The 14,496-nt window shown below is 49.7% G+C and overlaps 1 protein-coding gene across 24 annotated transcripts in view; it reads right to left on the bottom strand.

Annotated features, from left to right (window-relative positions):
• Positions 1 to 14,496, bottom strand: part of PUM1 (pumilio RNA binding family member 1) — an 897,051-nt gene that overhangs the window by 185,301 nt on the left and 697,254 nt on the right. The window lies entirely within an intron of this gene.

Consider the following 14,496-nt stretch of genomic DNA (forward strand, 5'->3'; position numbering starts at 1 on the left):
ATAATTTGTCTTCTATTGTCTTAAAAAAAAATTTTGTTCTCATTCTCATTTATAGATACCTATGATGTATTAATAGGTTATGAATCATTGTAATGTCTTCAAGCTGTTCAATAACATTTTTTTTTTTAAAAAAACAAGAAAGAGAAGGGGCCAGTCTGCAGGATGTGTAATCCAGGAACTTTAAAACAAGACTCTAAAATGTGTGCCTAACACCATCCATAATAGTGACAGCTGTTTCTAGTAATATTTTGCCACCCTTGGTCCCTTCTGACTTACAGGGTTCCCTTTGTTCCTTTCACAGACCTTGTGAAAGCAGCATGGGTAGTGTACTACCATAGGGACAGCAGTACAAGTTGGAATCCTTCTTGTAGGGAGCTGGCTCTGTATATGCTATACCAAAATGAGGTATAGTGTGCAGAGTCCAGTGGAACCCCAAAGACAGGCAGAGGTAAAAGTAGATAGCACCTTGCTCTCTATTTGTGGTAGTGTGGGCGAGCAGTAAGGCTTTATCAGAGGGTAGTGTTAAGCAAAAGTTGTACACATTCAGGCAGCAAATGATGTCACACACTCAAAGACTGAACTCTAACCAATTTGTTTGTATAAAAAAATATTCAGCTATTTTATTTCTTCAACAAAGCCAAGCGTGGTGATGGATGTCTGACTCAGGAGTGGTTTAAATTTGGTGGGGGGGGAGAGGCTGGGGGCTGTTGGTAGTGTGTTTGTTTTTTTTTGGACAAAATCGAGGGTGTGCCCCAGGGAGATAACAGAGCACCCATTTGTTGGATGTTATCCTGTACCACTGATGAAGATTATTTTAAATTCGACCTCCAATACAGGATCGTGAAGAGTGGGGGATAGTCGGCACTAAATTGTGATCACTGTTTCCAATTAGAATCCCTTCTGTGGGCAGATAACCTTCCTCTGGTTGAATGTTTATATGCAGCCCCTGGTGGTGGTCTATATTGTTGCTTTGTGAATACTGAGGCACTGTCTCCGGCCAGACTTGTCTGCAGGGTTGGTAACAGCCTCTAAAAGAGTAAGCTCCTCTGGCTCCCCGAAAGGGCTGCCTCCGAAATTGTCGAGTCCCCAGTGAACTTGCGGTATCCGCGTCAGCTTTGATGGACTGAAGTTGATCATCCACGTGTTTTGTCAAACAGCGACTTGCTGTCAAAGGGCAAGTCCAATATTTTACTTTGGATCTCGGAGCAGAAGGAAGTGGATTATAAGTACGAGTTACTTACCTTCGGTAACGATTTATCTGGTAGAGACGATTCTAGACGCAGATTCCTTCACGTAGAATTATCCCCAGGCGTGAGACTGGATCCGGAAACTTTTTGCCACAGCATCCCTGCACGCCGGGGGCGGGGCGACATCACGTGACTCCGCCCAGGCGTCGTCCGCGTACAGGACGTCAGCGAGTTCACATAAGACCCGCCCCGGCGCGCCCACGTCAGTTTTTTTCGGAGAGCTTGTCCGCACCACAACGTGGAACCACCAGATAAACTGTGGGAGCATGGGAACAGTGTGCGAAAAGCAGAAAAATTGGAAAGAAACAGTGACTAACACCATTACCAGGGTAGTGGCAACACCGCAGACCCCAAGGGCAGGGAAAGAAGAAAGAAGAACAAGCAGAAACCTGCGCAGCCACCCTGCCTGCACATACACAACCTCCCATCCCTGTGCCCCGAAGGGAAGAAAAGGCATAAAAGTAATGGGACACATAGGAAGCCCACCTCCCTCATCCTGAGCAAGGAAGGGGACCAGTCCCAAGACCGACAGGGACAACAAACCACCAAGCCAACCCAACCTGGAGGGCAACCACCCACAAGGACAAGGGCAAGACATGGCCAGAGGACCCTCAAACCAGAGAATAGCAATGGAAGGAAGGGAGGGGAGGGAGGACAAGGATAGAAGCAATCCCCCCCCAAACCTGGGGTAGCCAGAGCAGCAGGGCACTGGCGCACCGAAACCCCATCCTCCAAAGAACCAAGGGAGGAATGAACCGCCCCCAGACGGAGCCACCCGTCAAGAACAGGGAAGGCACTCACAGGAAACACAGCCCTCCCCCACCGGAAGGCAAGTACCGAAGACCAATCCAAGTGTCCTCGCAGAACAGGGGAGGAAGGGCAGGCCGTGAAGGAATCTGCGGCTAGAATCGTCTCTACCAGATACATAGTTACCGAAGGTAAGTAACTCGTACATCTGAGAGACTACTAGCCGCAGATTCCTTCAAGTAGAATAGATACCCTAGCAATACCCCCTGGGAAGGAGGGCCTGCGAAAGGACCCCACCAGCCAATGCAGAACAGAGGGCCGCACAGGGGACCAGATCTGTGGACCAGGTAGAGCCTCGCCCCCACCAGGCTAAGGGAACCCCCACAAGCAGAACCCCACCGACCCCAAGGGGATGTAGGAGGGAAAGAAGGATGAAGCGGCTTGTACACTCACAGCAGAGTAACCAAGGGTAAGGGCTGAGAGGCCGAAGCACCCCATTCCCCCACAAGGCAACATAGCTTCCGTCGAATGCCAAGACAGGAAGACGGAAGAAGAAGAGGAAAAAGAAGAAGAAGCCTAGAGAGCCCAAGGAAACTAGGGAGAATGCGGCGAGCCCACTCCAGATGGAGAGCAGCCTACCAGCCAGAAATGCCAGCAGTAAAGGCCAGAAGCAAGACGAACGCCTGAGGCCCCAGGAAGGCCAAGTAGGCGACGCCTGGCAAGAGAGAACACAGGGACATCCCAGACCGCAGAACGGGAGCAGGGAGAGGAGGAGAGGCCCGGGCCACCACCACGAGTGGACGTGCACATGACCTCAGGAAGCAAAAGCAACCTACGTAAACACCATGGAGAACAGGTACCCGAAGGCGACCAGAACCCTCCAGCAGAGCGCAAGCAATATAACAGCTACCATAACCCCACATAGGGCACGTGAAGTCCCAATATATGGGAACCCTCTTTGGAAGAACTTCTGCAGCAGAGGAAGAAACAAAAGAACCACGGGGAAAAAAAGCATCCCCGCCACAGCCTTGACAGCAGCCCAAGCAAAGCAGAAAGCCCAATCTCAGGGCCAAGTCTGTGCAACAACTCTTGCAGAACTCACAAACACAACCAAAGGGCCGTCCAGCAGCCAACAATGCCAAAGTCCCAAGGAGGGACGTAATCGGCCAGGAAAACATACTCCACAACCATAACCGCCGGCCTAAGAAGGCCCAAAATGAACCCCAACTCAGAAGTCACTGAGGAGGGGAGGGAGGAGGAGGACGGAGCCCTGCCAAGCGCCTCTGGATGGCAGAGTCGGCCGGGGCATGAAACAAGAGACTGCCATCAAATGGGAGATCAATGAGCCTCTCCCGAATATTTTCGGGGAAGACGCCGTCCCGAAGTCAAGCATGGCGACGGAGGGCGACTGAGGAAGCCATGGCCCAGCCCAGCGCCTCAGACGTCCAGAGCGGAGCGGAGAATAACCGCCGCAAGCTCTCGGCCATCCAATGCGTGGTGCGCAAATCCACCTGAGCAGACTCCTGGGACCCAGCAGACCCAAGACACTCAGCCGAGTCCCACAAACAGGAGGAAGCCCTAGCCAGCACACACAAGGTGTTAAGGGCCCGCAGGGCCGCGCTGGTCTAGGCGAAAATGTTGTATCCCCAAGTGTCCACCAGCGGGCCTCTCTGGACGGCGGAGCCAACAGGGGCAGCAGGGAGGGAAAAGCAGTCCTCAGAAGGGGACTGGCGGCTGAGGGGTGAATGGACAGGCACGTGGCGTCGGAAGGTGCCGATGCAGAAGATGCGGAGGCGCCGGGTACCCGGAGGCAGGATGCCTCCAAGCCCCTGTCAAGGTAGAAAGGAGCGAACCCTCAAAGGGAAGAAAGATTTCCCTCCCACCAGAGCCCTGGTGGAAGACCTCCAACAGATGGTCCGCCGGAAAGTGAGCCACCGGGTCACCCATGCGTAGGATGCCCACAGCCGTGGACACAGCGTGAGCGAAAGCCGCATTCGTAGGGCCCCGCGGTGGAGAAAGCAGCTCCTCTGTGGGCGACAGCTGCAAACGAAGGCGGCCGTCCCCGAGGCCAAGCGGGGCGGGGCGGGCAAGGGCCAGACCTGGAAGTCAGGGGGAGCCGAAGAACGAGGGACCTGCCGCTCTTCCGACGAACACCCCTGCCTCAGAAAGGGCGGGGAGCCACCCTTCGACGCCGGTGAAAAGGACACCACACGGCGACCAGTCTCCGGGGAATACGACACCAATATGCAGCCTGCCTCCGGAGATGGATTGTCCGAAGACTAATCCGCGGTACGACCCCTGTGCGGATCCGTAGAGCCTGCTGCTTGAGGCAGGACACCGGCGCCATCCGGCGTCGCCGGGCAAGGGACCTCCAAGTCACCACGCACCGGAGTACAGCTGGGGCTGCACCGGCACCGGCCCAACCCCTGCCGAGGCAACCCCTGTGGCGGCGCCAGGGATGATATAACCTCCGACTCGCCCTCTAACGCCGCTGACAGGAGGTACGAGAGGGGCCCACCCGGAAGCGACGCTCACGTGACATCGGAGAAATTGGGGTCAGCCAAGGTATCAGCTAATGTTGGAAGAGGGGTGACAGGTGCATCATTTAATCGTGGAGGCTGAGGGAGCGGTGTAGGTCTTTGCGAAAATGGCACAGGTTTGTGGCATAGCAGTCGCATGTGCAGATGGTGGGAGCCTGCAGTAACAGTCTTGGAGCATACTTTGCAAATTGCTCATTAGAGACATAGGCATTTGAATGGAAGATTATCATTAATCATGCACTGAATACCGGTCTTGGTATTGCTCGTCATCATCTTTGAAGTCTTGGCATTTGAGACGCAGTTGGGATGGGCTACGAGCCACCCCTAAGGTAGGTCAACACCTTATTTGGAAAGGTGTGGGCTGGAAGAATGGTCTCTGCAGAAGACGTATCCCCTACAGGGATTAAAGATATGGAAGAAATGCCAATTTTACAGCAGTTTTTGCTGTTGACAATGTCGGCTGGTCCATTGTCTATGGTTTCCTCGTCCGCTGCATCTTAGTCCTTGACTCAGTCATTGATGGTATAATTGTCAATGGCACTGTCAAAGGTGTCATCGCCGACAAACCCATCATGGACGGTATCAGCATGGATGAACCCATCGTTGATGGTATCATCGTCTATTGTGGTGTCAACGTCAAATGGGTTTGAGACCACTAGGACTGTGCAATCACTGGTAACTTGAGGGGGTTTCGGAAGAATCTTCGTCAACAGTCGCTTTAGTATTCTAGCAGTTCTAATCATCGTCAAGGATAGTGGTGAAGAGGAGACAATCATAGGAGATAATGCAGTGGTAAACGTCAACGCTGATGTCGTTATTGTAGACGCTGTCGTCGACAAAGTAATCAGACAGGGCTGTCCGACGTGAATACAAATGTGGAGCATAAAGATTTCGTCTTTGACGGTAAAGACTATAAAGCACGTTTGGGATACGCTTCTTTTAGGGAAGGAGTGGTAGGTTTGGAATCAACCTTTTCTGAGGCAATCTTTTCCTTTTTTAATGAAGGAAGGCCCTCATGCCTCTTTACATGCCCAAAGGTGGCATGTTTAGACTTTATGGCCAACGAAGGTGCCTCTGAGGAGACTTTTTGCTTAGATCTTTCACTTTTGAGGGAAGTTGAAGTCAGATGAAAGCAAAATCCTTAGCTTTTAGCTTTTTTTTGCTGTCTCTCACCTTATGCTCCGGACAGAGGGAATATATGCATGCATTATGTGAGTCACCCAAATGGAGCCTTTTTTCCCCACAAGTGTCACAGGAGTTGGAACATGCTGTCCAGTCAGAATATTTATGTAGTAGAATTAAGAAATAGTCTGAAAGAAAATTACTCTGAAGAGCCGAGAGAAAAATAGGAATCTTCTTGAGCTCTGCTGAATTTTCTATATCACGACGCGCGGTAGAGAATCTGAGGGACTTACCCTCTCTTGGGAGTATTCTAGAGCGTACTGTTGCCTGATTGGCTAAAGCTTGTAGTATGGTCCTTTTTAGGTCGAACCTAGGCAGCGCGCATGCGCTGCACTAGGAGATGACCTTTAGAAATTGGTCAGCTCTTTTCCACATACTCGTGCATGTGGCAGCATCCACCTTGCGCTAGTGAGCAGCGGCGCGCGTAGGTGCCATCTTTTTTTCCTAATGAGCTTTCACTTTTGTGCTTTCACACACACAAACACACAGCCAAATGTATACACCAGTGCACATATTCACATACTCACAATTACATGGCCACCTGTTTACCTGTGAGGCAGATGCCCAACAACATCCCCATAAAGGAGACCACTTTTTTTTTTTTTATTACTGTTGACAAACATTGCCCGCAGCAAAGACAAATGCATGCACCCTTCCAAACGTTGCAAAACACTCATATTGCTCGTCTTAAGTTCAAAACTGCACTGATTCGCAAAAGTAACGTAGGCCACATTTTAGCCATCTAATTTGGTAACAAGGGCCACTTTTATTTTGGTGCCCGGGTGTGAGAAAGTGCCATCTTTCTTGCATGGTATGCCCCCACTTTTCGCTGAATTACTGAATGTACTTTGACTGAGTGTGCCCTGGACTCCTGCCAATCAGGTGCCCAGGGCCTATGTTCCTTCCCTAAAACAGAAAACCCAAATTGGCAAACCCTGGCCACATGTCAGCCCCTGGTAAATGGTACCCAGGGCCTTGTGACCAGGGAAGGCCTCTAAGGGCTGCAGCACTCATTGTGCCACCCTTAGAGGCCCTGTACCCTTACACACACACACACACACTGCCCTTGCAGGCTGAGTTTCTGGGTACAAGACAAAACAAAGTCGACATGGCCCACATCCCTGTGTGCCATGCCCACCACCTACACTGCCATGGCATACATCAGCCACCCCTCTAGCTGGGTGCCCTATGCCAATGGTGTGGGCACAGGAGCAGGAGCCCTGTGCCCCTATAGTACCCAGGTCTATTCCTGGGCACTGTTAGTGCAGTGCTGCCATTTACGAGTATATGGTGCTGGGAGCTCGTCAAACACGAACTCCACAGCACCATAATGGCAACACTGAAGACTGAGAAGTTTGGTATCAAACTTCTCAGCACATTAAACCTACACTGATGCCAGTGTGGGATTTAATGTACCAAGCACCCCAGAGGGCATCTTCGAGATGCCCCCTGAAACCTAACCTACAATCCACGTCTGGTCTGAGAGGCTGCCTAGGCTGCCACACACCAGACATGTTGCTGGACCCCTGGGTAGGAGAGCCCCTGCTCTCCTAGGTCTGCGACAATGCACATCCTGGGTGAGGTGCTAAATCTCCTCCCCCAGGATGGGCAGGGGGAAGCTTCAAAGGCATGCCGCCTCTGTGAGCTTCCCCATGCCACTGCAACCCCCCACTCTGGCGGGAAGCTTGGTCGGAAACCCCAAATAAGGACAGGGGATGTGCCAGCCTGCCAACCTCACCCCTCAGGTGGGGGAGGCGAGGTGAAGCACATCTCCAGGCTCTCGCCATCTTGAAGATGGGAAGCCCTGCCCAATCAGGACTAGGCTACTGCCCCCCTCCCACAGGAGAGAGGCAGGATAGGGGGTGTACCCACCCCAGGACAGGGACCCAATGGTCCCTGCCCTTCACCTACCTGTAACGCCCCTAAATCTAGTATTTAGGGGCACCCTGAACCCTCCTTCCCCAGATTCCAAAATCCGAAGAAGAGCTAGAAGAAAGAAGACCTAACCTGCAGCTGCTAAGAAAAGGAAGACATCAACTACTTTGGCCCCAGCCCTACCGGCCTGTCGACCCTCGAACCTGCTCCTGCTCCAACCCAGCATCTCTTGTGGCCAGCAACCTCACAAACCCCGGAGGACCTGGCTACCTTTTGACTCTAAGTCCCCTGGGACTCCCATGAGTAGAGGCTCTACTCAAAAACTACTTCTAATCCCTGGCAGCAGCCCGGAACCGCAAACCCAGCACACTCTGCACCCGCCAAGCCTGGCCTGTGCCGGAGTGAACAAAGACCACGAGGACGACCCCACGGCGACTGTGACCGAGTCCGGCACCCAAGGACCTCCCTCAACACTCCTGAAGAAGCCTGGTGCCTCAGAACCAGGTGCCCCCCCCCAACCGCGATCAACAGAGGGTAAGATTTCCCAACACCAAAAGGCACCCCTGCACCCGGCGCCCCGCGGCCCCCTGTGCCCGATCCCGGGGTACCTACCTATCCTCCAACTACCCAACTTACCTCTCGAAGTGGTGGTGGCACCTCCAGAATCTTCGTCCCCGAGCTTGCAGTCTTTTTTTCTAAACCGGAGATTTCCCATTGAAATCAATTGAGCGCCCGAAGGCTTAAAAGCACCTGCACCCAGCCGCCCGAGTGGCCCTGGCAGTGCAACCTCTACACCTATCTACTTCCCCCCCCCCCCCAGCCCAGCTCCCACAGTCGCATGGCCTGCTAGTCAGCAGCCACCAACCAAGACCTAACTCTCTCTGCACCCGGCCACCCTTGTGCCGCTGAGGGTGAACCAACTGTACCTACCTGACCCTGGGAGACCCCAGAGTCTATGCCCAGAACCTTAACTCTGCCAGTCGAGTACTTACCTTTAAACCGATAACTCAATTTTCTCCATAGGGTAACATTGACTGGCTTTTCCTGAAATTGCTTCTAAGTGTGGACTTTTCAAAACTTAAAATATTCACCAAAAATCAGCCGAGTAACGAAAACGAAAATACTCACCTGCTCTTAGGTGAGCTCCCAGTGCTGGATCTTGGTGTCCAGCACTGACTCCGAAAAATACTTACAACTGTACTTACCAGTAATTTTCTCCCATAGGAAATAGTTGACTCTTTTTCTGTGAAATTTCATCTAAGTGTCAATTTCTGCAAACTTTAAATATTCTTTAAAAATCTTACAATATCTGAAAACGTAATTACTTACCTGTTTTGGATAAAGGTCCCAGTACTGAGTCTAGGCACCCAGTACTGGATTACAAAAGTAACGAGAACATACTATACCTGCAACTTGAATTTTCTGCCATAGGGAATCATTGACTGTTTTCTATGAAATATTTTCTAAGTGTCAACTTTGAAAATAGCAAAATATTGTCTAAAAATCATCACAGTAATTAAGTCGACTTTTATGACTTGATTCCAAGTATTGACCCAGGACTGAATCTAGGATCCAGGCCTGGAATTCCAAAAGTAATCCTAAAAGTAATCTGTGGCAAATAACTTGAAACTTCCATTGAACTCAATACATTATTGTGTTTAGAATTGTGTTGCCTATTGCAACCACTTGTAACTTTCTACAAAAGTCAACTGCATATTGCAAAAGTATATATATAAAGCATCTCATTCTAAGAAAGTATATTTTAATACCTATTGTTGGTTCTAAAATAAAACAAGCATATATTTTTTATATATAAACCATTGGCCTAGAGTTCAGTTATAGAGTGTGGGAGACCATTTGCTGGCTGAGTGTGTGCAACAAATGCTTTACACTGTCCTCTGATACTGCCTTACTGCTCGACCAAGCTACCACTTTAGAGAGTAAGGCTATATCGAACTTTATCCTCTGCCAAACTTCTGGGGACTGTGGACTCTGTACACCCTGTACCTATTTGGGAACAGTATATACAGAGCCACTTCCTCACACCGGGTCTATTTTCCGTCCAAGTCCGACTCTGTTTCTGTTCAAGCACAGACGGCAGAGGGGATACAAGTTGTTCTCACATGTTGCTGCGTTGAAAGCTTTTTCCAACCGCTTCATTTTCTTCCCCCGCTGTCCGATATTTGAGCCCAGACCACAACTGGATACCATTTTTAGGTTGCTGATTAAAGCCAGTTTTCCCCACAGGTCACATCATGGACGAGGCACACAGTTTTTGTCAAGAGAGCCGCTACTGGCAGAAACCGCTTTACAGCGCTTGCTTGCAAGAAATTAGTTACTTGATCCGCAGCCTGCTTTATGCCAGCTTTGTATTTATAATATTCAAGTGGTAAGTCAGACATTTAGGCCAGGAGGAATGCAGAAACCGTAGTTGAGGTTTTTTTCCAGTGTTGCTTTAATGTTCATCTCTACAGTGTTTCAGGCATTTCATAAAACAATCTTCCTGCCGCTCTCCACCCTTTCCAGGGTTTGTATGACCCTGTATCCTACCAGATGACGCACATCCTTTTTGGAAGCCACAATGGGATAATGATTATCTGTACTTGGTACTATTGTGAAGACTTAATCTAGAAACAAACTGCAATGCCACACAGGAAGTGTGGTGTGCGCTCGCGTTTGTGCTGTGCTTCAGTGTGCGCTTCCAACCAATCTCTTGCATTAAGGAGAGCCACGCGCTCTAATTCAGTACACGCGCTCTCGATAATCAGGGCCCCGCAGATGGACACGCGCGTCCTAACAACAAGCATTAGCATAGGCAATAGGTCTCGTTTTTGGGACCTTATAAGTATTTAGTTATGCAGCACAATATCCCTGGTGCAACAACATCAACTTTTGCAGAGCTAAACACTTATAATGTCCCAAAGGCGAGACCTACTGTCTATGCCAATGCTTGTTTTAAAAAGACACACAAAGGCTATAAAACCTATGGTTCATTGCCATTCTATCTATTGTAGTGATACACATTGCTTTATCATAGTAGTGTGGGAATCCCACTTCAATGAATGGGAATGATTCAAGCATGTGAATCTATTAAAAATCCAATACTGGGGAACTTTCCCTACAGAAGAAAGACTAGGGATCTTTTACATATTTAAGGATTTATCAAACCAATTTTGTCAAAACAATGCTTTCTCTTTGGCTTTGAGCCTCCGGCTTCTCTCTCTCAACTTTGCGAGTCTTTTGTTCAATGTGGAGTATTGATGGTCTCTTCTTCGGCAGAGGTTACGTCGGTCGGATTTCCTTCACCCTCCTGTACTCTGTATTGCCTTTCCTAGTTTAGGTTGGACTTGAGAGTTTGTCTTCTACAATATCTTTGGTTTTGGATTGAAGAGGCTGTTTGTGCTAGGTCTTTTCTTTAATTGCTGATACTTTTGGTGACTGGGTGGTTTTGGAATGTTTCAACTTCAATTGTTTCGGCTCAGTACCCAACTGTGCTTGTGGTGTTACAGGACGCTTGTGGTCCTCATGCAGCTTCTTTGATGCCTAACCTTTTTAATGTCAATTCTTTCATAGACATCAGAAGATTCTCATTAGGCCAGTTTGGTTCCCTTTGTGTTCTACGTGTCACTGGAGACTTCCAGCTCTACTGGGGAGTATGCTTCCCAGTCTGTGCCACTGCATGGTTGTGAGAAAGTGCCTCCTTTCTGCATGGTATGTCCACACTTTTTGCTGAATTGGTGATGTTCTTTGAGTGTGCCCTGGGCTCCTGCTAATCAGGTACCCAGGGTCTATGTTCCTTCCCTAAAATTGCATTGAAGCCTAAACGCAATTGGCATCCCTGGCCACAGGTAGACCCCTGGTAAATGGTACCACAGGTACCCAGGGCACTGTGACCAGGGAAGGCCCCTAAGGGCTGCAGCACTTATTGTACCACCCTTAGAGACCCTGCACCTTTTCATTCCCACACTGCCTTTGCAGGCTGCGTGTCTTGGTGCATAACAAAGTGAAGAGTCGACATGGCACACATTGTGTGCCATGCCTACCAACCAATGCCTTGGCATAGATCAGTCACCCCTTTAGCTGGGTGCACTATACCAGTGGTGAGGGTACAGGTGTATGAGCCCTGTACCCCTACAGTGTCTAAGTCCATTCTTAGACATTGTAAGTGCAGTGTTGCCATTAAGAGTATATGGTGCTGGGAGCTTGTCATTACGAACACCACAGCACCATAATGGCTACATTGAAGACTGGGAAGTTTGGTATCAAACTTCTCAGCACATTAAACCCACACTGATGCCAGTGTGGGATTTAATGTAAAAATGCACAAGAGAGGGCATCTTAGAGATGCCCTCTGAAACTCGACCGACTTCTAGTGTCCCGACTGACTGACTGCTTAGGTTGCCATCAACAGACATGTTTCTGGACTCCTGGGTCGAGAGCTTGCTGCTCTTGGGGGCCTGAAACAATGCACATCCTGGGACGAGGTATCAAGCCTCTTCCCCTAGGATGGGCAGGGTTCACGAAGCGGAAGCTTCAAAGGCATGCCGCCTTTGTGAGCTTCCCCAGACCACTTGCTGCTTTCAGCAACTGGTCCCCACTGGTTCTGCCCCCTACTTTGGGCGGGAGAACCGCCGGGAAAAACAAGTGAGGGAAAGAGGCGTGCCCACCTCTGAGCAACTCCACCCATCAGGTGGGGGAGGAGAGGTGAAGCACAACTCCGAGTCCCCGCCATCTAGAGGATTGGGGAACCCAACCAACCAGGAACAGGCTAATGCCCACTCCCACTGGAGGGTGGCATAATAGTGGGTGTACCCACCCCAGGGAAGGGACCTATTGGTCCCTGCCCTCTACCTACCTGTAACGCTCCTTAATCCAGTATTTAGGGGGCAGCCTGAACTTTTGCTTCCTCAGATCCAGCCTGACAACAAGAAGAAAAGACGACGGACCGAACAGCCGTGCAGCCAGCTAACAAAAGGAAGACACCCACTGACTTGGGCCTCAGCCCTCCTGGCCTGTCTCCCCTCAAACCTGTTCCTGCGAAATCCTGGTGTGTCCTGCAGCCAGCAATCTCAAAAATCCCGGAGGATCTGCCTGCCTTCACTTCCAAAGACTGCTTCTCCCATGAACACAGGATTTGTTCAACTGCAACCTCTGGCAGTAGCCAGACACGCAAATCCGCCCCACTCTGCACCCGCCATCCACAGCCTGAGCTCGAGTGGGCAAACACCACGAGGAGGTCACCCCGGCGATCCTGAACCGAGATCCGGCGACCCCTGACCTGCCTCAAGCCGACGCCTAAAGCCTAAATCCAGAAGGTCCCCCTAACCGCGACCCGGAGCTGGTAAGAAGATACGACCCCAAAAGACACCCCTGAACCCGATGCCCCATGGCCTTGTGTGCCCAAAAAGACGGTGCCTAACCAACCCCTAACTTCCCAACTTACCTCTCGAAATGGTGGTCGCATCCAGAAGTCCTTCGTCTCCATGCCTGCAGTGCTTTTGCAAACCGGAGGTTCTCCATTAAAAACAGGGTACCCGACCTCTTAACAGCACCCTGCACCCGGCTGCCCTAGTGTCGCTGAGGGTGCACCTTTGGTGCTACTTTGTTTCTCCATTTGCCCTGAGCTAAAGTCCAGGAGCTTTGCTCCCACAACCCAGTGGCCTGCTTGCCAGCAGCCACCAACCAAAGCCCCCTATCCCCCATTGGATAACATTGGGACTCAACACTCCCACCCAGTGCCGCTGAGGGTGTAACAAGAGTGCATCACTGACCCTGGGGGACCCCCGAGTCTAACCCCAAAACCTTTACTCCCACAGTCGATAACTTACCTTTGAACCGATAACCTGTTTTTCCTCCATAGGATAACATTGACAATTTTCTTCCAAAACGTTTTTAAGTGTGGAGTTTGGAAATCTAAAAATATATATTTTTTTAATTGCACGAGTAACCGAAACTTATTTACTTACCTGTTTGCAGGAAATGTCCCAGTGCTGAATATAGGTATCCAGCACTGAGTCAGAAAAGTAACGTAAAAAGTAACTTACCTGTAATTTACTGAAAAAGCCTATTCATTTCAATGTACTGTATTTGCGAAGTATTGCAACCTACTGCATCCCTTGTAAATCAAACAAAGTACAATTCCCATTGCATTTTCAAACTGCTCTACTATCAGCAACTTATTACTGTAAAGTATTTAATCCTTACTTGTGCCAGGCTTGCTGGGTTCTAAAAATAAAACAGTATATGTTTTATACAAAAACAATAGGTCTAGAGTTCAGTCCTTGAGTGTGTGAATTCATTTGCTGGCTGTGTATGTACATCAAATGCCTAACACTGTCTTCCGATACTGCCTTACTGTTAGACCACTACCACAAATAGAGGGTAAGGTTCTATCTAACTTTAACCCCTGCCTACCTCTGGAGTCACCTGGACTCCAAACACCCTATACCTCATTTTGGTGCAGTATATATAGAGCCAGTTTCCTATAATGGTGAGCCTACATTTGTTTCTATCTAGCTGTCACCATCTATGGCTGGAATGTGGCACATGCCTTTGAGCCCTCCAATTAATGATCCCTCAGCAAACAGAGGCTACAAGACCTCGTGGCTGTCCTTTTAGGAGAATTTTAGGGTGACAGAAAAAAACCAGAAAGGAGTGTGATCCATACTCTTTTATTCTTTGCGACACCCGGTCGATACCCTCGTGGGTCCCTCTGAAACACTTTGGCGTATTTCAAAGTTTTTCTTCAACATCTGTCAGTGGTTGAAGAATATTCCTGTTAATCCCGCGTTTCCTCTGGATTTCCCATTTCCTGCTTTTCGACCAAGAGTTCACGCCTGTGCTTCCAGAGTCAACCGCAGAAAAATAGAATCTAAAGATGGCACCACAGAGGGGCTTCTAAGGCA

Source organism: Triturus cristatus, chromosome 3_1 (genome assembly GCF_964204655.1).
Source record: "Triturus cristatus chromosome 3_1, aTriCri1.1, whole genome shotgun sequence".
Lineage (NCBI taxonomy): Eukaryota > Metazoa > Chordata > Amphibia > Caudata > Salamandridae > Triturus > Triturus cristatus.